At 40.5% G+C, this 27310-nt stretch overlaps 1 protein-coding gene across 1 annotated transcript in view; it reads right to left on the minus strand.

Annotated features, from left to right (window-relative positions):
- The window catches only part of NUP93 (nucleoporin 93), a 114224-nt gene that overhangs the window by 48813 nt on the left and 38101 nt on the right, over window positions 1–27310 (minus strand). The window lies entirely within an intron of this gene.

A 27310-nucleotide genomic window follows, 5' to 3' on the forward strand; every position in this document is an offset into this window, starting at 1 on the left:
AAAAAAAAAAAAAAAAAAAAAGATAATGTAATCAAGCTATTGACCCAAGGCTTAAGACATGTAGGTGTATTATTGGAATCGATTAGATTTAGATCTGTTGGTGACTTCCATTAATGAGAGAGATGCCCAGGGTGACCCCCTTTCTGCTGTTCATTATACTTATTTGCTTCAGCTGAGATCCGATAGGAAAAGGGCTAAGACACCGTTCTGACAGCCACAGTTGCAGACAGACAGACAGATACACAGAGTGCACTTCCATGTCAACACCTTGCTCCCATACAAGGGCGCAGTTTCTTTTCCATAGCTTGGGGTGGTGGTGGGGGGGTGCTGAGTAGGAACAAGGAAGATGACCCATCAACTGACATGTAGAAATCAAAGTCTTAGTTGTAATAATGAAGAACTCAAGTTACCTTACACATCTGATCCACCTATACGCCAATGCAAGGTACAAGCATGTCAAGCACACTGCTGATGCATTTATACATGTCTAAAACGACTTTTTTTTTTTTTTGAGACGGAGTTTCACTCTTGTTGCCCAGGATGGAGTGCAACGGGGCAATCTTGGCTTTCTGCAACCTCTGCCTCTTGGGTTCAAGCGATTCTCCTGCCTCAGCCACCCCAGTGGCTGGGATTACAGGCCTGCACCACTATGTCCAGCTAATTTTGTATTTTTTAGTAGAGATGGGGTTTCTCTATGTTTGTCAGTCTGGTCTTGAATTCCCAACCTCAGGTGATCTGCCTGCCTCGGCTTCCCAAAGTGCTGGGACTACAGGCGTGAGCCACTGCACCCAGCCTAAAATGACATTATTTTTTTTATTATTAAGACAAAGTCTCACTCTGTCGCCCAGGCTGGAGTGCAGTAGCACAATCTCGGCTCACTGCCAACTCTGCCTCCTGGGTTCAAGCCATCCTCCTGCCTCAGCCTCCCAAATAGCTGAGATTACAAGCATGTGCTATCACACCCAGCTAGTTTTTGTATTTTTAGTAGAGATAGGGTTTCATTATGTTGGCCATGATGTCGGCCTGCCAAAGTGCTGGGATTACAGGTATGAGCCACCGCACCCAGCCCTGTGTTTTGAGACCAGCCTAGCCAACATGGTAAAACCCTGTTTCTACTAAAAATACAAAAATTAGCCGGGTGTGGCGGCAGGCACCTGTAATCCCAACTACTCAGAAGGCTGAGGCCGGAGAATCCCTGGAATCTGGGAGGCAGAGGTTTCAGTGAGCTGAGATCGTGCCACTGCACTCCAGCCTGGGCCACAGAGTGAGAATCCATCCCAAAAAATAAAAAATAAAAAAAAGGACTCCTCCAGCACAGTCTCTCAGGACACAGCATGAAGACTCTCCAAATATGTACACTGATAATTGGGGTGGGAGGTGGGATGGGGAATGGCATCGGTCATTTGCCTAATAACGTAATGACATCAATAAACCAGAGCACATAAAACTAGGAACCCACATAGTCCCTTCAGAAGGGGGCGGCTTGTTACCACCTGCCTGCTTTTGGCCATCACAGGGGAACCAGACACAAAACAATGGTAGATTTTAATGGGCCTTGTTTGTACCTTTCACAGCAAATGATTATGTCAAGTCAACAAACCTTTAATATGAATGCGTTTTCATTAGCGGTCTCCAATGTGGCTAAAGCTAAAGAATTCAGTGTCACAGTTTATAAACAAAGGTATGAAACTATTATCATTGACTGATGCTCCCAAACAATAAGTAGGCACAGACTGTACTCTGTGACACCTTTTTCTGGCTGCTGCTATGCTGCTTGCTGCTGATTGTCTAAAAAAGCTACGTTTGGAGGTAGTGGGGGAGGGGAGATTACCACTGCCTCACAAAGCCTGGTCTAAAATTTTCTTTTTGGTTGGGGAGAGGGGAGGGGCCTGGGTTAAGTCGGATGTTCTGTCACATTCTTTCTCTGGGCTTCCTCTGTTTTTCCCAGTCAATGACCAGCCCATCCCATTGTTTTGATGTCACCTATGTGACACCTATGTTCACACCTCTCTCTCACGCTCTCTCTCTCTCTCTCTCTCTCTCACACACACACACACACACACACACACACACACACACACACACCACAAATGCAAAGCAATGACCAGACACATTTCTTGAAAAGCAAAATGATAATTACTCTGGTCTTTAAAATATTTACTATAAAGCTACATTTTACAACTCTCAGTAAATTAAATGAAGCCTGTGTGTGTGAGAGTCACACCTCACCCACATATGAACAAAGCCCATTAACCATTACATACTTCAAAAATTGGACTCTAAGTAGACTGAGCCCACAAAATACATTTTGAATTTTAATTTTTCATCATTTTTCCTTTCTAAAATGAAGTGCTAAATAGGTTATATATCATATTTTATTTTATTAAAAAACATACTAGTGGCCTGTCTTTTCAAAATAATTTTTAAAATAATAATTTATACAGCAGAATAGTGCTGGGATCTGTGTGCCACCTAGTGGTGGTTTCTTTCAAAAGACCCACACCTCAAGGAAAAGTAACAGCCCATTGGAATTAAAGAACTAAAAAGGTGGGCAGAACCATACCTGCCTCAGTCCAGGTCTCCTACAGATCTCTTGACTTCCTTTTCCTACCCCTGTGTTTCCTTTCCCTCCAAACTCCTTCTTCTGTGAGATGCCTCTTGTGCCTCACCCAGGAGATGTACTTGTATAGCTTATGGGAAAAAGAGTTATCTGGCGAAGGGAGCTGGAACTTGAAGGATGAATTGGCTCCCTGCCACTGAGACACCCCCTGGGCACGGAAAAGGCCCAACAATTCACCTTTCAATGGTAGATGCCAGCATCTAACGATGACCCTGAGAGCTCCCCATCACTGGTATCCCTTCAACCCATCAATAAGTACTTATAATTGCTCACACAGTCTCCCATCAGATCCTTCTGCTGTGGGTCCACTTAACAAAGAACATCCCCTAAAACATCTGCAGGCCAGCTAAATAAAATAACTCCTCCCAACTTCCCCATCTGTATACTGTTCCTTACTGCCAGGGTGCTGAAACAGACCCTTGCCTAACTGGCTCCTCAAATGTGTTTTGGTTTCCAGCTTTCTGTAACACATAATTGCCACAATTCAGGAAGCAATTAAGGGCCAGACACTGCTCTAGGCAAGTCAGACATTACTGCTAATCCTTTAACAACATGAAAGAACAGACATGATCACCCTACTCTCTCCTACCCCTCTCCCCTGCCCCATTTTACAGGTGAGAAGCTGAGTTTTCCACATTTAACTAACTTGAGCAAGAATTCCCGACCAGGAGGAGGCAGAGGCAAAATTCAAACATAGTTTCGACTCTCAAGGCCAACTATTTCTGTGATACTGAGGGAAGAGTAAACGTCTAAACAGCAAAAATAAAGAAAAATTTATTTTTCTCTCTAAAACAATGGAACCCAGGAGGACAGCAAAATTTCCTTAAATTTGTTTTCATCATGTTTCCCCTTTATAAACAATGAAGCTGAGGCTCAGAGAATACTTATGGCATACTAATAATAGCTAACACTTAAATGATGACTACTTTGTGCCAGACATAAGTGTGTTAATACATCTGGTTCCAGCCCTCATTTTTAACCCAAAGCTACTGTCTCTCAATACTACTGAACTGGATCATACTTCGACGTAGATCCTTAATAGAGTTTTAAAAGTTGAGTGAGCTGTACAAAATTGTTTCTTGAGCTTCTATCAATTTAAAAGCACTGTGGGGTTCCAGGTCCAGATGACCCAGTTCCAGTTCATAAGTAGCAAAGTTCAGACTTAAAACCCAAATTTTGTAACCCCTTATTTTCCCTTTTCTACTCTCCATGCTATCTCTGATCAAAGCAAATCAAGATAAGATAAACTGATATTTTATGGTTGCACATTTATTCCTCCCCCCACCCTGCCCCCATACATTACATAGGAAAGAAATGAAACAACAAATGTCAAGTTTTTGGCATTCCTTTAGAATAGTGATTTTCAAAATATGGGTCAGAATCCATAACTGGATCACGAAATCAACCAGGTTTTTTGTTTGCTTTTTTGTTTTTTTTTAAGAGATGGGGTCTTACCCTGTTGCCCAGGCTGCAGTGAAGTGGCACAATCACAGCTCACTGCAGCCTCAAACTCCTGTGCTCAAGTGATCCTCCCACCTCATCCTCCAGAGTGGCTGGGATTACAGGTTCTTGCCACCACATCTGGCCCAATCAGCATTTTTTAATAAAATAAATGCAACAGAGATATGTGTTATGGGTACTGTTTTGTGAAACTTTTGTTTCAATTCTATATATTTAATTGTATGTGTATATGAGTCACAATCTAAAAGCTTGAACTCACTGCTTAAGAGATCAACACCACAGCATTCTAAAATAGTATTACTATTTTTTTTTTGTCTTTTTGTTTTTTTCCTTTTTGTGGAGAACGGGGTCTCGCTATATTGCCCAGGCAGGTCTCGAACTCCTGGGCTCAAGCTATCCTTCCGCCTCTGCCTCCCTAGGAGCTGGAATTACAGGCGTGAGCCACAGCGCCAGGCTAAAATAGTATTACTATTATTGTTGTGGAACAATAAACACCATACATTTGCCCAAGCAGCATCTCCAGTCATGTGTTCCATCTTCGACAGAGAAAGTGCTTGGCTGCCTTGTAATGTATACTGGCCAAGAACCCAGAACGTAACAACAAGGTTAGGTTGAGTCTCCCAAGGAACATGCCGTCACCTCTCAAGGACCCGGCAGCCAAAGTGGCTCTTAAATGGCTCAGGTCAAGAAAGGCATGAAACTGCCTTATTTGTACTCATCATGCAGACTCTGGGTTTCAGAATACATATGGCAGTTAATTCCTACTGCAGAAAAAGGGAGCGGGCAAAAGGATGTTTGTTTTTGTCAAACGGCCAAACTCTCCTGGCTTATTTGTTTTCAAAACTGAAAATTACAAGAAAAGCGTCTCTGTGAAAAAAAAAAATTCAGTATCTACCTTAGCCAGGAAAGTAAGATGGCAAAAAAGTGCTTACATAGGTTCTTTCACAGTTCTGTCCTTCCCACCTACAGCAGATAAGTAATTAGTGTTGGATGGTTATATAAAGTCTGAATGATGAACACACAAATTTCCTGTTAAAATAAACAAATAAGAGTCTAATTTGGGCCTACAAAGCAATAGTCATGTTTTCATAGCCTTCAAAACACAATAGGCTATCTCATGTCCCTTTCCATTAAACAGACCAACTGGTGATCCACCATATCAAAATGTAAAAGTGAAGCATCCACAGCAAGTTGGACATTTACCAGAAGGTATCTGATATGACACAAAATTAGATGGCGGGCACTACAAAAATGGTGTATCATCTCTCATTTTAATATGCACAATATATACAAATTAACAGGAAATCTGTAGCCAGCATTCCAAATCAAAATAACATTAACACAAAATGAGCAGTGGCATTACGAATGGTCATTGTGTTGAAAAACCACTGCCAAGACACAAACAACAGCTAGAAAGCAATGAAGAAGAAAATATAGTAAAGCAGTTAAAAATAATCAATAAAGGATCTGCTCCAAGATAATGTAAGAATTCCAATAAGCACCATTAAGTATTCAGTTAGTACTAAACCTAGTACTTTAGTTAGTGCAATGGAGAAGTATCCAAATTCTATGAAGACAAGAGTGTAAGTTGTACCATTGCTTTTCTTCAGCTCATTCTAAGCAAAACGCCTACTCCCTGAACCTCTCCCAAACCTTCTTGCCAATTTCTGAACAAATGACCTCTTCTTTTCTTTTTTTTTTTGAGACGGAGTTTCACTCGTTATGCAGGCTGGAGTGCAAGGGCGCGACCTCAGCTCACCGCAACCTCCGCCTCCTGGGTTCAGGCAATTCTCCTGCCTCAGCCTCCTGAGCAGCTGGGACTACAAGCACGTGCCACCATGCCCAGCTAACTTTTTTTTTATTTTTAGTAGAGACGGGGTTTCACCATGTTGACCAGGATGGTCTCGATCTCTTGACCTCGTGATCCACCCGCCTCAGCCTCCCAAAGTGCCGGGATTACAGGTGTGAGCCACCGCGCCCGGCCAGACAAATGACCTCTTCTAAAAACTTCTCTTGGATAAAATGTTTACAAAGGTAAAAAATTACTTATGGAGAAAATGAGGAAAGATGAAGTAAGATACTGTCTTCAGATGAGCACAACAGAAATCCTGCCAATACTTGGAGAGCCTCTGGGCTTATCAGATGGTATGGACATGCTTTTCATTGGCTCCTCTTTGTGGTGCCCACACAGAGTGCGCCTCAAGGATTTTTTCAAGTACAAAGAGATGTTCATTACTGATAAAGCCCAGAAATTTTTAAATTTGAGCAGTTTCAAGATTTGGGGGAACTTCCGTAAGGTTTTATAGCATGTTTGATTATTTTATTAGACCACTATTACTGCAATAAAGTAAGAATACACAAAACGTCAGCTTACAAGGCCCATGAGAGACTGAATTTCCTTCTGCAAGGAATATAGACTGAATAGCAAGTCCAGGCTTCATTTGCCAACTCAGATATTTAAAGTCCCACTGCTTGGTTTTTTTATTTTTGGGGGGAGGGGTGGTTTGAGACAAGAGTTTTGCTTTTGTTGCCCAGGCTGGAGTGCAGTGGTGCAACCTTGGCTGACTGCAACCTCTACCTCCCAGGTTCAAGCAATTTTCAGCCTCCTGAATGGCTGGGATTACAGGCGTGTGCCACCAGACCCAGCTAATTTTTCTATTTTTAGTAGAGATGGGGTTTTGTCATGCTGGCTAGGCTGGTCTCGAACTCCTGACCTCAAGTGATCTGCCCTCTTCGGCCTCCCAAAGTGCAGGGATTACAGGCATGAGCCCTCACGCCTGGCCCCATTGCTTGTTTGCTATAAAAATTTTAATACTTTAAATTGTTTGTTCACAGATTGCATACATAACTTCAAAAATAACCCTGCAGAATGCAGTGCTAAGTGGGCAGAGCTGACATTCGCCAACTGTAATATGTTTTTAATGCTGTTACATGATTTCTTGCTGTGCATTTATGCAAAAGCCTAGCCGCTCTCATTCAGCAGGTGGCAGCAGACGCTGTAAGAGTGGCTGTGGAGTTCCACCATTTGCCAGCTCAGCAGATCCATCGCTGCTGCAGGCAGCTCTGGAGCCACAAGTGGCAGACCTTGGCGATATAACATGGCACTGTGCGGGCACCAGGCCATCTGTCACTGTCAGACTGCTGGGTCCCATTTTGGACATGGTTTCTGCTATTGGGCTAAAAAAAGAATCACACAATTATGTGATGGATTTGGATCCATTAAAGCAAAACAAATTACTTGCCCCCATGATTTAAATTGGTTTTCAAAATGGTCTATAAATTCTCACAGGTTAAAAAGAATTGAATGTGCATACTGAATGTTCAAAACTTGACAACACATGGCACTGGGCAGTGCCTCCTTCTGGACCAGCAAAGGGCTTTACAGACAACACTTTAACCCAAGTGTGCTGGCATGCTTGCTGCCTTGAAGGGCATGCCATTACAGCTGTGATGTAATTCCATCTGCATCTTTGCCTTCTGGGAAAGCCACAGGCCTTAGAGCCACTAACGTAAGTCTACCCAAACACCTTTTGCAGATCCTCCCTACTACCCCTCCACCTCCCAATAAAAGAAAAAAAAAAATCATCATGCAACAAAAACCCAACTTCAAAGATTTCAGCATCAGGTAAAAAAGAAATAAGAGGTAAGACTCACCACGGCCCAGAGGGGAAAGCTATACGGAAAGTCATCTGCAACAATAGGAACATGCCATTCCTGTGGTGGGGTAGTGAGAAGACCAGAGATAATGACACATCTCCCTTGTCAAAACAACGTAGGCACATAACTACTAGATGGCTCTTCCAATATCTACACCACAGTATCAAGCTGGGACTGCTTAGCACATCTAATGCTGCACTTGGGAAAGAAGGGCAAGGTTAAGGTAATTCCTATGATGCCATTTAAATCTTTGTTCTACTGCTACAAAGCCAGTTCTGCCCCTGTTAGGGGCCCTGGGGCATTTCTGTTATTTGCTACTTCTCTCTTGGGTCATCCCAGGAAGGAAAGCAGTCCTTCCAGCTCAGTTACTGAAGGGCTCTGAGACTCCATATCAAGTGGAAACAAGCTAAGGGCATAATATAAATGAATAAAACGATAAATGATGGCCACCCAGGCACTAACGGGGGAAAAATGCTTCTCAGTAGAACCTCCCTCTTCTCCCAAATCCAGCAAAGCCCTATGCTATCCTTTAAGATTGTAGAAGCAACTTTCCTTTGCAGGTCACAAGAGGGATGGGGAGAGGAATTGACTTACTCTGTACTGCTTACCTTACCTCCCCCAGAAAACCAGGCCAGAGCCTGTGTCTAGTGAGAAGGGCCATGATGCAGCAGGATGTGCCAGGCTGTGATGGAAGGGCCTTGGCTGGCCATCCTTCCTCTCCACTTGTGGGAGGGCAGGGGAAGCAGGAGCAACAGAAGTCCAGCGGGGGAGGGAGAGCTGCCAGCCAACTGCTCTCAGACTGCTGAGGTAACCCCAGGAGAGAAGGCAGGGATAACTCTGAGCATTTTATCCCCTTCCCCCAACCATTCCAAAAAGCCCAGCATACCTGCTAGGGCTAAACTTTGGAGACACAAGAAAAGACAGGATTAGGAAGAGAAGATGGTTCAATCTAGCTTCGCAATGGAATATTACCAGTGTGTCACAGTATGTTTGGCTTCAAAGAGCAGCAGAGCCCTCTCCTAACCCAAGGTATAAATAGATCTAAAAAATATTAATCTCATAGTCACTCTAAGGTGATGGGCAAGATAAGATAAGGAGGATACATTCAGGGATGATAAAAAATGTTTCAGTATGTCTTTAGGGAACTGATTTCCATCTTGGAAACGGATTAATCCACATCCAAAGGACTCGAGATGCTAAAACCGCACTGCAGTATAAAATGGGAATGCATCAATAACGGCCTTTATCATGACCAGCATTCCTTCCCACAGCTCCCAAAACCCATCCAACAAGAACCCACTAAGCAATCCTGTACTGTTAAAAAAACACACACACAGAGATCCCTAGCTTTGTCAGATCTAGTGTCTTTTTCCCTTTAAAAAAAAGAAACAAAAGCAATATATGGAGGCCATGAGCAGAAAAGGATAGCAGAGGTTGTGTCTCGGAGTCAGTCAGGTGGGAGCTGAGCAGTTTTGCTAAGCTGGTTTCTACAGCGCTCAGGATTAAGCCTCGAGTTCTACTTAGCAAGCACCAGGAGCGCTGTTAGTCAGGACAATGTTTGGGAACCAAGTCTCACATTTCCCTGCTGGTACATGGTGTCAGTCATTTACACTGCAGTCGAAAATCACAGCTCCTCCTGCTATGCAGCAATGCTTATGCTGATGGGATGGGAGCACCAATCATCACAGATCTGTCACAGAAAAGGGAGCTCTGGTATTGCTGCAGTTTCTTCTTATTCAGAAATTCTTCAAAAATGGATTTGTTCAGAGACTATTAAAACAAACAGAACCTTCCCTTTTGTAATTTCACATTCTCTTAAATGGAATTTGTCAAGGCATTTCTCTGCTAAATAAGTATTGGTGATTTCACACTCTCTAAAACCTTAATTAAGTTTGGAAACATTGTGACTTTACCCTGTCAGAGCTGAGGAATACAGCAGAATGCACCACTCACCACTGTCACCACAGGTATGGAAAACATGAAACACTGCTTAGCTGGAGTGGCAAATACAGGCAACAGAAAGAGAGATGGTAAGACCATTATTCAAATACAAATTGCCTGAAACTGACAGGGAGCTAAAATCTTTCACCTAGCTCATCCTTACTGGTAAACAAAGAGGAGACTTTGCCCTGTGGGACCCCTTACACGTAGAGTTAAAGAGGTCATGATCCGCTGAAAGGACATGTCAGAATGCCTGGCTCCATCCTAGCTCACAGCACATGAATGTAACAACTCTGCCCATCCCAGGAGACTTCACCCTTCATGCAGAGCCAACACAATGGACCAAAAAGCTCAACTTGCAAGATAGATTTTATTTTTAAGTGTGTGTTCATAAATGCTTATCGTCTTCAACACAGGCCCAGGAAGATTCCTAACACAGCTTAGTAAGTAATTTCTGACACAGCTGAAAAGGAACATCTCTGTGACTTAGGTTGCTAAGGCAAAGACAAGACAGACTTTGCTGAAAGCTCAATCCATTAGATCAATCAGTCACCAGCAAGCTGGCAAAGAGAAAGAAATGGAGTCAGACGTAGACAGAGGCACAGCACAGCACAGATTAGGAGTCAGGTGGTCCAGATTTAGGGCAAAATTGACTGCTTTCCAGATGTATGACCTTGAAAAAGTTATTTAACCGCAGTTAAGCCTTCCTTTACTTAACTATAACATGAGCTGATTGCACTGAACTCTAAAGCCAGCACCAGAACTCCAACTCCATGAGAGGTGGGAACAGGTGAGAAATCAGCACTGTCATTACCAGTATGACTATTGTTCACTTGCAAAATAATCCATACCCTGAACCACAAAAGAAAGAAAACAAGCTTTGTTTTTAAAGGTGGCCAACATATATATTTTATATATAAAATAACCAAAAGCCATAAAGAGCTAGAATGAAAACCAGAGACAAATACCATAGTTTCATAGAAATGCTAGCTTCACCTCACTATAAAGCAGCACATTGTCCTTTGTTTTCTAAAAATTCACCCTATATTGGAAGGAGTAAATTTCTACACTAAAAAAGGAAAAGAAAGCATAAGGCAAGGCATTTCAGAAGTACTAATACAAAATACTTTAAATTTTATTTTAACCATATTTGCCATCAATTTCTTAAAAGCAGCATTTGAAGCCATCTACATATAAGTGCTAATTAAATCTTTACTTCAGGAAAATCTCAATATTTTAATCTTCTAACAACAAAAAGTAGCTGTAAATAGGCAAGGCAGTGTTCCTAAAGGTGTCTTCAAACTTAATTGAAAGAAAATAATCGTGCGGTCCACCCTTTATCACAGCGTTCCTGGTGACGCCATTTTACTCCTTCCTCTCTGCCATCTTAGTGCCACGGAATGTTTCCTCGCGAGCTGGCTGACATGCTTGCTTATCCACATTATGGTACTGCCAGAACAGTCAAAGGTTTGATATGAATACATTTTTTGTTGCAAAAAGAACCAATCCCTGATTCTTCACTATCAGCCTGGCTAAAATTTCATGAGAAAGCTGAAGAGTTTTCAGATTGAAGAGATTCAGGGATCCCCTACAAGTACCAGAAAGGAGAGCCTCTTCCGAGCAGTCAAACTTGAGTAGACCATGGTGGAGGCAAAGAAAATACGAAGAAACTGGGTCTTCAGTACCTCTCCCAGAGTACTTAATACCTAGCTTTATTATAAACCTAACAAAAGAAAAAAACACCAGGATCTTCTACCAAGTTTTACTATAAAAATTTCAAAGGGAGGCTTTGTGAACCCCCCATGTCATGCAACTAAACATTTTATGCAAGCAAATCTGCAGTTAAAATGGAGTTCTAATTTGCTGACCTAAAACTCTTGCATTTCAAGGTGCAAGCCTCATAAGAACCAAGGGAAAAGGATCCCTTTGCATTCTACCGTATATATAAACATGTTAAATGCTGTCCCCAGAATTAAAAAATTATGCGGAGATCTAGGCTTATTCTGTAAGTTAATATTTTGTGTCACAGATATATGGATTTTGTAGGATTCTAACCAGGGTTTACAACTGAACCTTTCTATGTCAATGAAAAGGCTGATGTAAAGAAAATCATTTTTCTCTAGTTTCCAACATCTATTAATTAGAGAAGACAGCACTGAGAAACTAGAATGAACAGGAGCTAGTGCAACAAGAGCTAGAAGAACAGCTGGCTTTATAAATTTGGTATCAAGTTAAAAGGACTCTCAGATGCCCAGTTCTGTGGGTATCTGAGATTCAACTCCTGAAACAGCTAATAAAGCATGTTGAGCAAATTCTTCATGGTAAAGTGTACTATAAAATACACTCACTATAAATTCTTCAGGGTTTAAAAGATAAAAATTCTTCAGCCTTTAAAAGAAACATAAATCAAAGTTAAAATCCACTTGTTTCCTCTTAGTAACAGTATGAAGGAACAAAGAAATAAGCCGGGTCAAATCCAATTAATTTTAAGAATCAAAATTTATAAGCTTACAAACAAGAGTTTTACACAAGCAGCTTTGAAGTCACAACTATTAATTAAGTAGAAGGCACTAAAAATTATCTCCATGAGAGTGAAAGCCTCAATCTATTGATCTTTGAAAACAAAAATCTTGTTTTGTCAGAACATTTTTTCCTTGTGTATTTTGATCAGCAATTATAGGTCATTAACCTGGGAGCATTCTCATAAAACACAAGAGCAAAAATAAGACAATAAAATCCAGCAATTCTTTTCAAGGATGGAAAACACACTGCTTTTAAAAGACAGTGAAAAGAAACCTGAACTCTTTTAAATTTACCATATTCAGATTTCTTTTTTCTCTCAAGTGTCATTTCTATTCCTGACTAGTGATAAATTCATACTTCTCATTAACTTAAATTACTGATGAATAATTAAAATCGTGCTAAAATTACTCATAAAACCTATATTTCAAGTATACATATAACACCTGGTTTTTGAGAAATACATAAAAAAAAAAAACCCAGATCCAAGAACCTGTGTTACACTTTTCACATTTGCAGCATTCATTTAAAAGTCTATTTTGCACATCCAACCGAATGCAAATTTTCACCCTTTCCCCGCTATATGAGTACAAGAAATACTTACTGTAGACAAAAGAATTCCATTTTCTTTCTGGGAATATTCTCCACCTTCCTAAAGAACTCTTCTATACAATGTGCAAATTCATTTTCTTAGTTTTACAGTAACAAAGCTCCTGTGCCATAGAATCTAATATAAATGAAATGGCCTTGCAGCTGCCTTGAGAATCCAGCTCACCTCGACCATGATACAGCTAATTGTTAAAAATGGTGGCTGAGACATTTTCCATACATTAAATTAAGGAGCTCTGATGAAGGCGCTGGCATCCACCCACTTCAGACAAAGGAAAATAATTTGCAACTGTACCAAGGCATGGGTAATTGAGTCATCTCCCATACAGGGTCAGTGTTAGAGGTTTCCTCCATCTTTACAAAATGCAAACCACATCTCATTGTCTCATCTCAGAAATCGATTCTTTGCAATGCTGCACTGGGTCAGAGTTTCAAAGGAATCTTAGTCATGGGTAAATCCAGAACTCCAATGCCAAGAGGAACTGAATTCTCACAGTTCCTCTGCCTCTGCTGAGCAGCTCTCCTCTATTCCCCAACTGACAGCTCCTCAAGTCTTCCTATTGTTAAGAGTAAAGAAAGTCCCACACCTCCAAAGGGAAATAAACCCCTCAACTAGGGTGAACAATTTCCAAGTACATGCTTCAGAAAGAGGTCCAGACCCCACAGGTCCCACAATACAAACACAATCCTTAGGATAAAAAGCCATATGCATTATCATATTTTGTTGTTGTTGCTTTTAAGGGAAGACAACAAACAAGCTGCTTTTTAATGCCAAAATAAATGTATTGTATCTTTGATATTAATCAAGGTATAAAAAGTATTATAGGCAACATTTATAATTTTATCACCCTCCAGATAATGCTTACATGACTTAGGAAGTTTTATTTCACTTACGCAAATCATATTCTCTATGCCAAAAATCTGAAATATACTTAAAGGACTCCTATCATATCTTTTGAGGCTGAATTGAAGAAATAAAAAAGAATCATCTCAATTTATATTGCCAATATTTAGTAAATACTTAGGAATCCTCATCTTTGGTGTTACTATTTAATTCTCATTTCAAGCCTTATGCTAAAACATTTTCCATGAGATAGTTCAAAAAATCTTTAATAGTACTTTTCCCCAATCACCAAATATAAAGCACTGAATTCCTAAAGAATCCTATACACACATACATTCATTCTCTCTCTCTCTCTCTCTCTTTATATATATATCCTACAATCCCAAAGAAGGGTCTGGTTTTAGCAAAGGAAATAAATTCTATTTTCATAGTCCACCTCATACAAGAATTCTGCACCTCACATGTATCCGCTTTAAAAATCCTAAAGAAAGACCATACTACCTGCTACTTAAAGAAGTTGTTCACAAAAATCCCAAATAACCAACTATTTAAATCTTTAAGCAAATGCTGCCCCACCCAATAGATTTCTAAAAGAAAAATATTAGAATGGCAAGACACAAATCTGAACAATTCTCCAAAGAATCAAGTACTTTTTCTATCAAATGAGTTAACTGCTTCCAAATTTATCTCAAATTTTCAAACAAACCAAGACCTTGTCTTTCAGAGGCACTGCAACAACATGCTGTCACTCTACTTAACCAGGGTGCATTTGTCTTAATTTCTTCACAAAACACAGGCAATCCTACCTGCAGCTCTTAAATTTAAAGAGTTACAGAATGGTCGATGCTGTCGGTCACTGCAGCTCTTCCATACCTTCTTATTTGAGATGAGCTCTGTCGGAACCAGTGCTCAAGTTTTTCCCACCCCAAACTGCCTGAATTGAGGGATGGGGGTGGGGAGAAGGACAGAGAGAGAGAAGAAAAAAAGAGAGAAAGAAGAAAAAGAAAAAGAACAACCCCTCTGCAAGTGCTGATGTGACTGAAGCACTCAAGAGTCAAATTAAACAATGAGAATGCAGGGTCCCTTTAAAAAGGGTACACTGCAGCCCCCAGAGCATTCGTTGTGCTCTACACAAATTCAGAGAAGTCAGCCATCAGTTTGAAAGCACAAACTGATGGGAGTAACAGTTTATAGGTTACAGAAGGGTATTTTATTGTTAACGGACTGTACCAAGTTAAGATTTAAGAGGGGGAGAGACAACATGTAGGCAAGGAATGCTATGATACTTTTTCCCCCCAACCCAAACCACTGCAATTACTCTGATGTGAATTTTTGATGACTTCCGACATCTTGCATGGTTAATAATCGCTTCAGCTGTCATGTTTGGTTAATGTGGAAAATGCATTTGCTGCATTGTGATGCAGTGCTGTGGCCACAGATTGTAACACCAGTTGTGAAGCTGGTCCCTTAACTGAGCAGCAGGAATTTGCACATGCCATGATACTAAAATAAATGGTAGTTAAAAGATTTTATACAGCAGCAGACAGATTCTGCCATTTTAGTCTACAGTAAGTGTAGATGCAACATACAGAAGCATCTCGGATCACTGTGCCCTTGTCAATTGTACTGTCCTTCAAGCAGAACAGTAAATTCGCCATCTTAAATGTTTGGCCTCTTAGTAGTTAAAAGATTTTGATACTGCTTAAATAACTATTCAGATTAATTATAGCTTTGAAAAGAACAGAGGTTATTTGCATTTCAGGAATATACAGCCAATGAAACTGTCACTGACACAGGAAAATGCAGACCTTTTATTAACATATGCTCAGCTCAACTGTCACTTCTTTGTACAACATTTAGGGGAAAATATATGATGTGTAAGTAATGAATATTCCCATTTTACTGCAATGATTTTTAAAAGTGCTCCTCAGGAACAGATTTTTTCCCCCATTTTTTAACATATAGCCTGAAAATTATAGACCACATTAAAATATCAACGTTTTTCACTGTCAAAAAAGAAAATTCAGTGCAGCAAACAACTGTACAATTACAGGAAAGCTTGTAAAAAAGCAAAGATAAAACCACACTAAGACCAAAGCACCAGATGATTAAAGTCAGGCTGGTGAGGTGATGGGCCATCATCATGGTACAGGCTGCAAAATAAAAACAGAGAGAACCATTCTCTCCTTAAAAACAAAAACCACAAACCCTAAGATTGGAATCTGTTGGTTGCAAAACCAACATCTATACTGCGGAACCTGAAAGACACATAATATTTGCCAATTTCATGATGTATCTTTACATAAATATTAACTTGGCTATTTAACATACAGAATTTGGCTACTGATGGTTCTTACTTATCTACCACTATCATTTTTGTATTTTAAGAAGCAAATCCAACTTACATTGTTCCTTTAAAAGAACAAATATAATTAACTTATTTCTTACATCAGAACTTTTGCCAATTAAATGAATACCCAGAGAGAGATGTTTCAGACATTTCTGCCTTACAAAAACAAACAAAAAACCCCCAACTAAACTAAAGAGAATGAACAGAGAACACATTGGTGTCTGAACAGTGAATAACAATGAAAGAACTTATGTTACTAGCATAAAAATCAACTCATGATTTCCTTTGTTTTATTCATTGTGATAACACCAAATGCATAATTTGGAGGTGCATGTGTTAACAAGCACTGTAAAGCTGAAGAGCTTTCTAGTTTTCTTACCCTAACTTAAAATTAACTGTACCAACAGTGCTATTCGGTGCCACAGCAGATGTCACAGTAGTTGTAGCTAATGTTCAACAATCAAGCTTTTTTTGTTCCAGAGCCAATACAAGGTACCACTAACAGCTCAGAAACTGCACAAGGAGGGAGGGAGAAACCTATGTGTTGGGGGTTGCTTTGAAATTAACCAGGTTCAGCTTATGCTCCAATTACTGAACAAAAGACAATCCTGGGAGACCTCTCTGAACCAGTGCAAGAGGCAAACTCTTTTGTTTCTGATCAAATAAATACTGTATTGAAGCATGGTGGATATACAGCAATAGAAGTCTCTGCCTGGGGATGAAAAGAACCCAAAAACCCAAGTGTGGTTAAAGTCAAACTATTTCACGGATGTAAAATCTGTTCCCAAGGGATACATCTAAGGTTCACTACAGGGGAGTAAGAAAACCCTTTATTTACTGCAAAAAACCTCACCGGGTCACTGTTAAGACATTTTTCCTCTTTAATGCTGCCAACAAGTAAATAAAGAGGGTATTTCTTTATGCTAAAATAAATCCTAAATCGGCTCAGCCCCTTTTTCCTCCATCTACATGTATCCCAAGGAAACTAGATGAGTGGCTGGCTTGGAGGTGCAAGATATGCTGGCTGCAAAGGACCTCAGAGCAGAAGTGTTAACTAACCTGCCTTCAGACCCCAGATGCCTGAATAGGTAAGGAGGTCCTAAAAAAGAAATGCTACCAAGAAGCCACCTTACAAAGAAGGTGCTTCTCTACTTGTCACTGACTGAACATAAAGTGATCTATTTATTCCTAAATGTCTATTTGGTGTTCATTGTTTAATTTTGTATTTTGGCTTTATATAATCCTAGTCACTAAAAACTAAAGCAAAAAGACAAGGGCAGGAAACTAACAGGTCCAGCATTTATTAATATAAAGGATGAAAGTGGGCTCCCTTACACAAATGTAGAGATTACAGTCTTGAAAAGGGAGCTACTGAACTTGTAGTTCAAGCAAAACTGTAATAACTGCCAGGTAAAATAACATTCAAGTGAACAACTGTAGAGCTCTACAGTACAGTGACCATATACATGACTTAGAAGCAAACTTTTACAGATATCTAGTGGGCTCTGTTCTGTCTTCCGCCAAGTTCACCAGGTTGCTTGGAAGATCAAGTAATATTACTGGTGGGTTAGTGGTTTTAAGAGTAAAGAAGGAAGCCAGGGGAGGCTGGGTGATAACTCCCCCATCGCCAAACTCCCAGCTTTCTGAGACAAAGCTGAGATAGCTAGGTCCCTGCTCCCTTTCCAGCCCACCAGCACCAACCTCTTCCTGGCTTCTTCTCTCGGAGACCTTGGCCCTTTGCTTCCTGCTAAATGTTTCTCCTATTACACATTCAGTTTTACTGCCACAACTCTTCTCTCTAAGCCTGTGGCTCTCAAAAATTCTGTATGGAGCTGTTTTCTAAGCAATTTTCTTACTCTGTCTCCAAATGCTTCAGGAGCACTTCCACAGTGATAGCTTACCAGAACATCAGAAACAGAAATGAAATCTCAACTCTCAATCTAGTTAATCTTCCCAATTCCTTAGCTTCAATAAAAAGCACCCATCTTTCTCCTTGCCCCAAACCTCACATAATTTCTGAACATCCTTCTTAATCCCGTCAGGCACCATGTGTGATAGACGTTTTAATTCCAAACATCTCTCACACATCTTTTTCCTGTTTTCTCAGCTACCACACTGGTCTGGCTGTTACCACCTCACAGCTAGATTACTCCAATTGCCTCTGAATGTCTTCTAGCAGCTATCCTTCCACTGGCTAAATCAACTTTCATAAGCAATGCCATGCCCTCACTCCTTTCTTCTCAACATTTACCTGCTCCAAAACTTTCAACACCTACCACCTACATTCCACTGCCTGGCAGTCACTCTTTCCATGTTTGACGGCCCCTCCCTGACAGATTTTACTTCTCGGCACATAACGTCTGTTTCTTACCTCCCTAACTTTGGTCAGGTTATTATGCTTCATTCACTTCCTGCAAGCTAAACCCATTTCATTTTTCAAGGCCCATCTGTTCCAGGGAGTCTTTCCCAACTAGCCCAGAATTCACTAATTATTACCCACTTCCACTCCTCTCAACTCCCACAGCATTTAGAATCCTATGTTACTCTCTGTCTGGCTGTCACTTTACACAGCTTGGACAGTTTGATCTTGCAGGAATGTCAGCACTAGCTCTCTATGCAGAAGACAATCTTCCAGAGGGCAGTATCCAGAATTTCTATTTATTTGAATCATCTTCACAGTTGCTGTCCTTAAATGGGCACTCAACAAAACCACTTCTTAATTTTTTTTTTTTTTTTTTTTTTTTGAGGGAATTTCACTCTTGTTGCCCAGGCTGGAGTGCAACAGTGGAATCTAAGCTCACCACAACCACCGCCTCGCGGGTTCAAGCGATTCTCCTGCCTCAGCCTCCCGAGCAGCTGGAATTACAGGCATACACCACAATGCCCAGCGACTTTTTTTGTATTTTTAGTAGACAGGGTTTCTCCATGTTGGTCAGGATGGTCTTGAACTCCCGACCTCAGGTGATCCACCCCCCTCGGCCTCCCAAAGTGCTGGGGTTACAGGCTTGAGCCACCGTGCCTGGCCCACTTCTTAATTTTTATTAGTGTCTACCAAGTCCTGCCCAGGTAGATGGAGGCAGTTATACTTAAAGGAGAAATGAATATTACTTTTGTTTGTTCTTTCAAATCTTTTCAGCTCCCTGAGATAATTCCAGCCTTAGGCAATAAGGTGCTGAGATGATTCTTGGCCAATGTGCCAAGGCACTAAACTCTTCTTTGTGCCTGAGCATCATTACTGACAGTATTCAATTCCCAAAGCTGGCTTCCTTGTTATATGCAACTAGAGCCAAGGAGGTTCGGGGAAAATGAGACCGCCTGACCCAAAGTCAGTGGAATGGCATTCACAGCTCATCTGTCCTTACTAATAAGCTGAGAATAAGAAATCTGTTAATTTATCACAGACATTTCATCCTGAATATTATTTTAAGTCAGGAACACCAGATTTAGGCAGTCAATAAAAAAAGAGATTTCTGCCCAGCCTTATTTAGCAATAAAACAAATTAGAGTTCATTCTCTCTTGCTGATATACAAACTAATTTGCCAGGGGTCAAGAAACAACTGGGAAAAGTAAGCTTTCTGGGCTAATAAGTTCCTGCTGCCCCAGAGTAGGGGTTCTGCCTTTGATATGACTATAAACCAAAAGGGTGAGAGCAGGGTTTATAGGTGGGCCAGATACAAAACGCACCTAGGTGAAAGAAATTTCAGAGGTAAGATTTCTATTTTAAATGTGTTTTCAAGAAGTAGTTCCCCAGTAAAAGCAATTACTAATGGGAGGAGGCTAAAATGGGAAGAGGAAGTATGCTCCTCAATATTCCTCCAGGGTAAAGTTCACTGCAGTTTTAAGCAGCCTCCCAGATTTCTGAAAATCAAAATGGGAAAAGCTCTTTTCCTATCAGTCTGTCTCTGTCTCTGTCACTCACACACATTTTCTCTCTCTCTCTTTTCCTAACAGTCTGTCTCTCTGTCTCTTCTCTCTCTCTCTCCCCCTCACTCTCTTTCTCTCTCTCTCTCAGCATCTATTAAGCCTTAGTATTCAGACAGAGGGAACAAATGATACTTTCAGCAAGAACTGGTAGAATGTGAAGAAATTCTACTACAGTAAAAGAAAATTAAAAAATAAAAAAGAAATAATAAAGTATATGTTTGTCGGATTCATAGCCCAAAATTTCAGGCACAGAGAGACCCAAAGTCAGGTTCTGGCCCAGGTCCCGGCTTTGGGCCCAAGACCTGGCTTTCTTGTTTCCTTTCAGAGAGAGCTGTTGGCACAGCATTATGGGACACGTACTAAGAAAAACTGCATGGGTGCCTGCTAGAGCCCCAGATTTCATGGAATTTTAAGTCATTACATGGGGGCTAGCAGTGGTTGCACAAGAACGGCTTCTAGCTTGTTAATTCTTGTTACCAATGTAATTTTCACAACAGATGTATTTCCTGCCAGGTTGATTGTAAATAGAATTCTTTTAAACAAATTCTATTTTAAATTCAGCAGGGAAGCTGCTATTTGAAGGAATACCAAAGCTGAACACTGTCCCAAGATTTTTTTTACAAATCCAGATATTCGGATTTGGAATTGCTTATTAAAAGCAGAGTCCATCATAATTTTACTATGATGTTAGAGAAAAGACACTAAAACCTTAATTTTTATGTATTTTTTACACATACATTTTTCATTATTTGTGCTACTATCTGGAAAACAGTGATACGGCCAGATACTAATAAGAAAAATACAAAATAAGACTCCTCAACAGAAAGAAAAGGATTATAAAAATTATCCAACCCTCAACTGTTTAAACAAGGTAAAAACAACTGTATTTATTTCATTTTCAGGTCAGAATTTCACTCACTGACATAAACAAAATGTTGCTGTCTGAAAGTTTTCTACAAAAAAAACTTAAAGGCAAAATTCTATTGTCATTAATCCCTATTATAAAATTGAAAATAATATTCCTCAAAGCAATTAAAAAAAAAAAATTGGGCACCAAGAAATAGAAGTATATTCAAAGATGTAAACCTTAGGAAAAAAATAACTATAACCAAAGTAAAAATTATGAGAAACAACAGTAAAATGAATTTGAAATAGAAACTACAGTGATGACTTGTGGGATAATGATCCAACATGAAGGGTGCCCAAAGGGGGCCCCCTGCCTTTCTTCACCCCTACTTCAGGTCAGGATAGACGACCATGGCAGGGAGGGGTAGCCTTGTCTAGGCCCCAGAGACTTAGGGGGCCCTATAAAATACTGAGTTGGGCTTTCATCCCTGTACCTGTGCCCTCCTTATCTTAAAATAGGGCCACAGGGGTCTGCAATTCTAGATTTTTTTTTTTTAAATAGGCTGATTTTAAAATCAGCTTTCCTCACACTGTTCTCTCCAACAGCCTTCTAGCAGGATCGTGCAGATGGTTTTAAAAACAATGGTCCAGTTTTATTAATATGCTTAACCCTAAGCCCTCCAGCAAACTACTAAGGAAACCAAAACGTTTCCAGTTCTACTATTTTGCCATCTCACACCCTTAAGAGGATACTGGAGCATTTTAAGTAGCCAGATTCCCTCGAAAAAACCTACAACACTGACTGTAATAAGAATGGGGACTATATTGTATCCACTTAAAGTGCTTAACATAGCATCATGCACAGAATAAGGGCTCAACATGACTGATTAATCTACAAATTGCTGAGTATTATTATTCAGAAATTCTAGAAACATCTATATAACTCTAGACTCTCATCAGACTTTTCCAACTGCAGTGTTTCTTGGCAAACAATCATTTAGAATTTAATCTGGTGAAGTGTTCCTATGAAGCTACCTACACATTATCAGAACTTAATCTGGGCCAGGTTCGGTGGCTCGCGCCTATAATCCCTGCATTTTAGGAGGCCAAGGCAGGTGGACTGCTTGAGCTCAGGAGTTTGAGACCAACCTGGGCAACCCAGTGAAACCCTGTCTCTAGCAAAAATACAAAAATTAGCCAGGTGTGGTGCATGCCTGTTGTCCTAGCTACTTGGGAGGCTGAGGTGGGAGAACTGCTTGACCCCGGGAGGTGGAAGGATTGCTGGACCCCGGGAGGTAAAAGCTGCAGTGAGCTGAGATCACACCGCTGCACTCCAGCCTAGGAAACAGAGCGAGACTCTGTCTCAAAAAAAACAACTTAATCTGGTGACTGATCGGACTACCCACATATGATTTCTAAAATCAAGCAGTGATCAAGTCCAGTGGAAAGCAACTGAAGCTAGAGTCAGAACAACTGGATTCTGGGTAACCAAACAAATCATTGACCTCATGCCTCAGTTTCTTCATCTGCAAAATAAGAAAATATCACCAGACCAGGAAAAAGAAAGAATACTGCATGTATCTTCAACTGTCTATACAATGGGATTACTCTTCAAAGCCAAGAGAAGCCATTTCAAATGATTTCTAAAACACAGGCAGCACATTTTAATACATTTTTCAAATATGCAGACTGATTTAGACATTTCCAAAGAAATACTTATTCTGCTTCTCTTGCTTTCTCTCATGGCATCTGTTGTTACTAGCAGCTAAGGAAAAGTAAAATCTAATGTCATTAACAGTAAGACCCAAGATCCCTAGCACACAGTTAATGGTGGGGGTGGGGTTAGGGTGGGCGGCGTACAGAGAGAAGCAAATTAAAAGGTGAGCAAAATAAGAATGAGAGGAGCTGGGAGAAAGGCAGAGAAATCAGGTTAATGAATAAAAACAAGTCCATCTTTCATGTCTCCTGGCTCCTACTGATGGCAGACGGTGTATTTAATCTGCTGAGAGACCAGATTTAAGGCCTCCTTTTGGCATAGTCCATCCATGAATTATTAACATTTGCAGAAGCAACAGCACATCCGCACACAGCAATCAGAGAGGATAATGATGATTAACTAAGATGAGATTATTAATCCACCCACTTCCCTTTCCCATGTCTCCCTCTCTTCTTTATTCTCCTCTGGGCCCTGACTACTTTTTAGGTAGTATATTTTGAGCTATAGCCTTAATATCAGATTCAACGCCTCCATGATGAAAACAATTACAACTGACAAATTATAAGTCATAACTTTTAAAATATATATGCTTTAAACATATGTTATATTGACCACTATGTTCTTGATGAAGCAAAGATAAAAACAAAGGTAGTTATAAATTCTTTATGGACTCAAACACTTAAAAGATAAATACAATGATTTGCAGGCTACATTGTTTACAGTTTAGTGAAAATTCAGTATTAGTCCACAGGTGGACTGAGTTTAAAAGTTGGCAGAGTCACCTATAAAAGAAGGTTTACCTACACTAGACTTCTGTTACCACTGAATTCAGTGGATCTCAAGCTGGAATACCTGTTAAAACAGACTCTGAGTCTCACCCTCAGAGATCTGGATTCAATAGATCTGGGGGGTGCCTAAGTATCACATTTCTTAAAAGTTCCTAGGTATGCTGTGATGCTGCTGGTCTGAGTGCCACACTTTAGAATCACTGACCAAAAGATTTTCTGGTTGCCAAAGCTGTTCAGGGCAGGAGAGGAATGGAGAAGGAAATTAAATCCAACCTGAGCTAGAAAGTTAACACAAAGACAGAGATGAGATCAGTAGTAGCTCCTTCCCCTTCCTAGCCCCCAAGGAAAAGCCTAGATGCCTGAAGGGCTCTGGAATGTGTTTGTTGCTCCAAAATAAACCCCATCCCATAACACTGCCCCACCCTCAAAAAAGAAAGTAGAATGAAAAGTTAACAAATGGTAAAAAGCATATATGAGGTTGGGAGATAGATTAATTTACAACCAAAACACAAGAAGCACAACCAAATGTCTTCTTTTCCCTGGTCAGTTTCTTCCCTTTTCTCCCTTCTACTTAGATTTGGCTTTAATGTATAATCAATCCACTAATAATAAATAAGTTGTGACTCTCACCTCAAACCTCAGCTCACTAAGTACTTGTGAGGAAAAACCAATTCAAACTGTGTCTCCTCTGTCCTCACAACACAATGACAATCAACACAGAAGACTTCCTTTTGGGTTTTTATGGAGGCTTCTTTTTGTAGGCATGCCTGATTAAACCACTGACCACTGGTGATCAACTTAACCTTCAGCTCCTCTCCCCTCCCAGCAGGGTGGAGAAGGGCTGAAAGTCTCAACCTTCCTATCTTGCCTTGTTCTTTGAGGTGACCAATCTCCATTCTGAAACTACCTAGGGGCTGTCAACTATCAGTCAGCTGATGAGCACATAAAAATACATCACTTGGCCGGGCGCAGTGGCTCACGCCTGTAATCCCAGCACTTTGGGAGGCCGAGGCGGGTGGATCACGAGGTCAAGAGATCCAGACCATCCTGGTCAACATGGTGAAACCCCATCTCTACTAAAAATACAAAAAATTAGCTGGGCATGGTGGCGCGTGCCTGTAATCCCAGCTACTCAGGAGGCTGAGGCAGGAGAATTGCCTGAACCCAGGAGGCGGAGGTTGCGGTGAGCCGAGATCGCGCCATTGCACTCCAGCCTGGGTAACAAGAGTGAAACTCCGTCTCAAAAAAAAAAAAACAAAAAAAACAAAAACAAAAACATCACTTGGTGTTTCTAAGGACTTTAGGAGTTGTATGCCAGGAAACAAGGTCCAAGACCAAATACATATTTCACCATATCATGGTATGTAACAGAAAACTCTTAAAGGCCCGCAATACCAAGCTGAGTCAGACACTGAAAAGCAAAGGTAGAAAATTAGCAGAGGCTCCAGGCAACGCCCAAAAGTAAGGAAATGCACTTCAGGGCACATATTAAAAGAGCAGAACATGAGCAAACTGGCTAGACAAATAAAACTAAATTTCATTTCTTTGGGGTTTGCAAATGCAGAAAACACAAGTAATGAGAGCATGTAGGGCAGTGGAGAAACAAGGAAGAGGCTCACCTCTGATGGACAATAAGTCCAGGCACCCACAGAGCCATCAGGCCCATTGCGCCCAGTCCCATCTCACACTCCAACTGTGCTCATTCCACAAGGAAGACAGCCTTGGTGGGTGCATACTGTCAGGCAGTGGGAAACATTCTAATAGCCATATTTTCACAGCTAACACTTGATCAGAAAAATGAGAAAAACTTCTACCCAACCATGTTCTCTACCCTTCTTCTGCCCCCAAACCATTAAGGCATCTGGTACACTCCCATTAGCAATGGCAGCTCCTGCTGACAGCCAGTCTAAAAAGGCTGAGGCAAGGGGACAGGTGGCAGAGAAAGAAAGGAATGCAAAGAACAGAAGGAAAACAAAAATGAAAGGAGAAAAGACCAAAAAATAAGAAGAATGAAAGGGAGGTGGGGGAGGAAGGGAACAGGGAAGGTAGTAACCATGGTAAAACAGAAAGCAAAATAATAGCAAAAACTAAAACAAAACAAACCTTTCCTCCAATCTGCTCTAAAACCCCTGACATTCCTCCAGTCCACCTAAAGTTCCAAAGATGGCATTTGTTCCAGTTTGCTACTTTTCATTTGCTTGCCAGCAATGACCTACTCAGACAGCATAAAGGCAGTACCGCTCCACATAAAGGAAAACAGCAGTAAACTATGTCAGCAGTAGGAACAAACATCAGTATCACTTTTTGTTCCAAAGCATATCTCAGGTGGAAAAAATGGGGCTTATCACCACTCAGTGTACAGTCCGCAGAAGCCAATCATGTCAAATTACTCTTCTAAGTAGCATTTCCATCCCTAATTTAGTTAACCAGCAAGTCTTTCAAGCTGGAGGAAATAAATGGAAATGTCATTCCATACCAAACAGGTAAGAAATGGTCAGAGGAAAGACAGGGACAAAAACATTAAGAATTTCGACCAGTGGTGAAAGAACTGGCTTAGTGTCTTTGCAGAAAAGAATAATATGGCATTTACCCAACCAATCCATCACTTGATGCCTTCCTCAGCAAGTCATAAGAAAAGTAAGAATATAGGACAAGGTATAAAGAATTATTTGAGTTCAAGTTCCACCTTTTATAGTAACTAATCTATCTTAGTCTCAATTTCTTCCCCTTTTAAGTAAAGATGATGCCAGCACTCACTCAATCCATCTCATACACTGCAGTGTGGAACAAGAGAAAGACAGACAAAGCCCACTGAAAAGTATTATACAAATGGAAAGATTATGATGATGTGTCCCTCAAAGTTCACAGAAAGTTCCAGGCCTGTTAACTCCCCCTAAATCTTCCAAATTAGGACAAAGTCACAGAATTTCTCAATAACCAGCCTTCCAAATGGTTTGAGGGGATAATGAAATGATATGAGTTGTTCATGAAATCAGCACATCTCTGATCCCTTTTTGTACATTAGGAAGCTTTTCCATACAGATTAAAGGAAAAGACTGTGTGTCAATTTACAGAAATTGACCAGTTTTGAGCTACGAGGGCCACTTTTATAGTTTATTCCTAACACACACTTCATGTTCCAATTCCTCACTTCTCTATTATCAATTTTCCTTGTCATTTCAAATAGAAGATGTTTTATCATTTCAAGTGTTTGGTCTAAACAGTTCAACACTCCCCAAATGGTACCTGTTCTAACAACTTCAAGGGGAAATACAGCACTAAAGAAATTAACTATGGAGCCATTTTCCAAATTTTCTGAATTAAGCACATCTTATTTTTGTGATTGGTGGGGGTGGAGGAATCAGTTTTCCTCCCTTAAAGCCATACGGTTCTCATTCACTCTCAAAGTCACAGATTTAATGTTTTTGTCATCTCCCTTCCTCCCTTAACTCAAGGAGTGAAAACACACCCTCTTTTCTGGTCAAAAGATGCCTAGGAGCGAAAGAAGATGGTGAAAGTTTTTTGTGACCACTGATGACTTATCCAACCACTCCCGAGCCCCTGGCCAGCTCTCTCCATAAACAGGACACTGTACCAGCACTTCAGCTAGATTCTAAGTTCAACTCTGTGCCAGCAGAGTGAAACCAGGCAAACTTAACTGTCACCTACTCTTGCATACTCACTGACACCCCTTCTCCCTTCCCTGCTTAGTCTTCTCTTCCTGATTCCGTTATGTCAGTGTGTGTTTGTTTATGAAAGCCAGATAGCACAAAGAGTACCAGTTTACATAACATCAGGTGTTAATGTTCAGCTGAATGTCAATCCTCACTTTTATACTTTTAAAAGTGAACAATTCTGCTGTAGGGAAATTTGTCCTGTATTCTGGAATATACACACAAAGCTGATTATGTCAGTGTGTGTTTGTTTATGAAAGCCAGATAGCACAAAGAGTACCAGTTTACATAACATCAGGTGTTAATGTTCAGCTGAATGTCAATCCTCACTTTTATACTTTTAAAAGTGAATAATTCT

The sequence above is a fragment of the Cebus imitator genome, unplaced genomic scaffold, assembly GCF_001604975.1.
Source record: "Cebus imitator isolate Cc_AM_T3 unplaced genomic scaffold, Cebus_imitator-1.0 Scaffold297, whole genome shotgun sequence".
Classification (NCBI taxonomy): Eukaryota; Metazoa; Chordata; class Mammalia; order Primates; family Cebidae; genus Cebus; species Cebus imitator.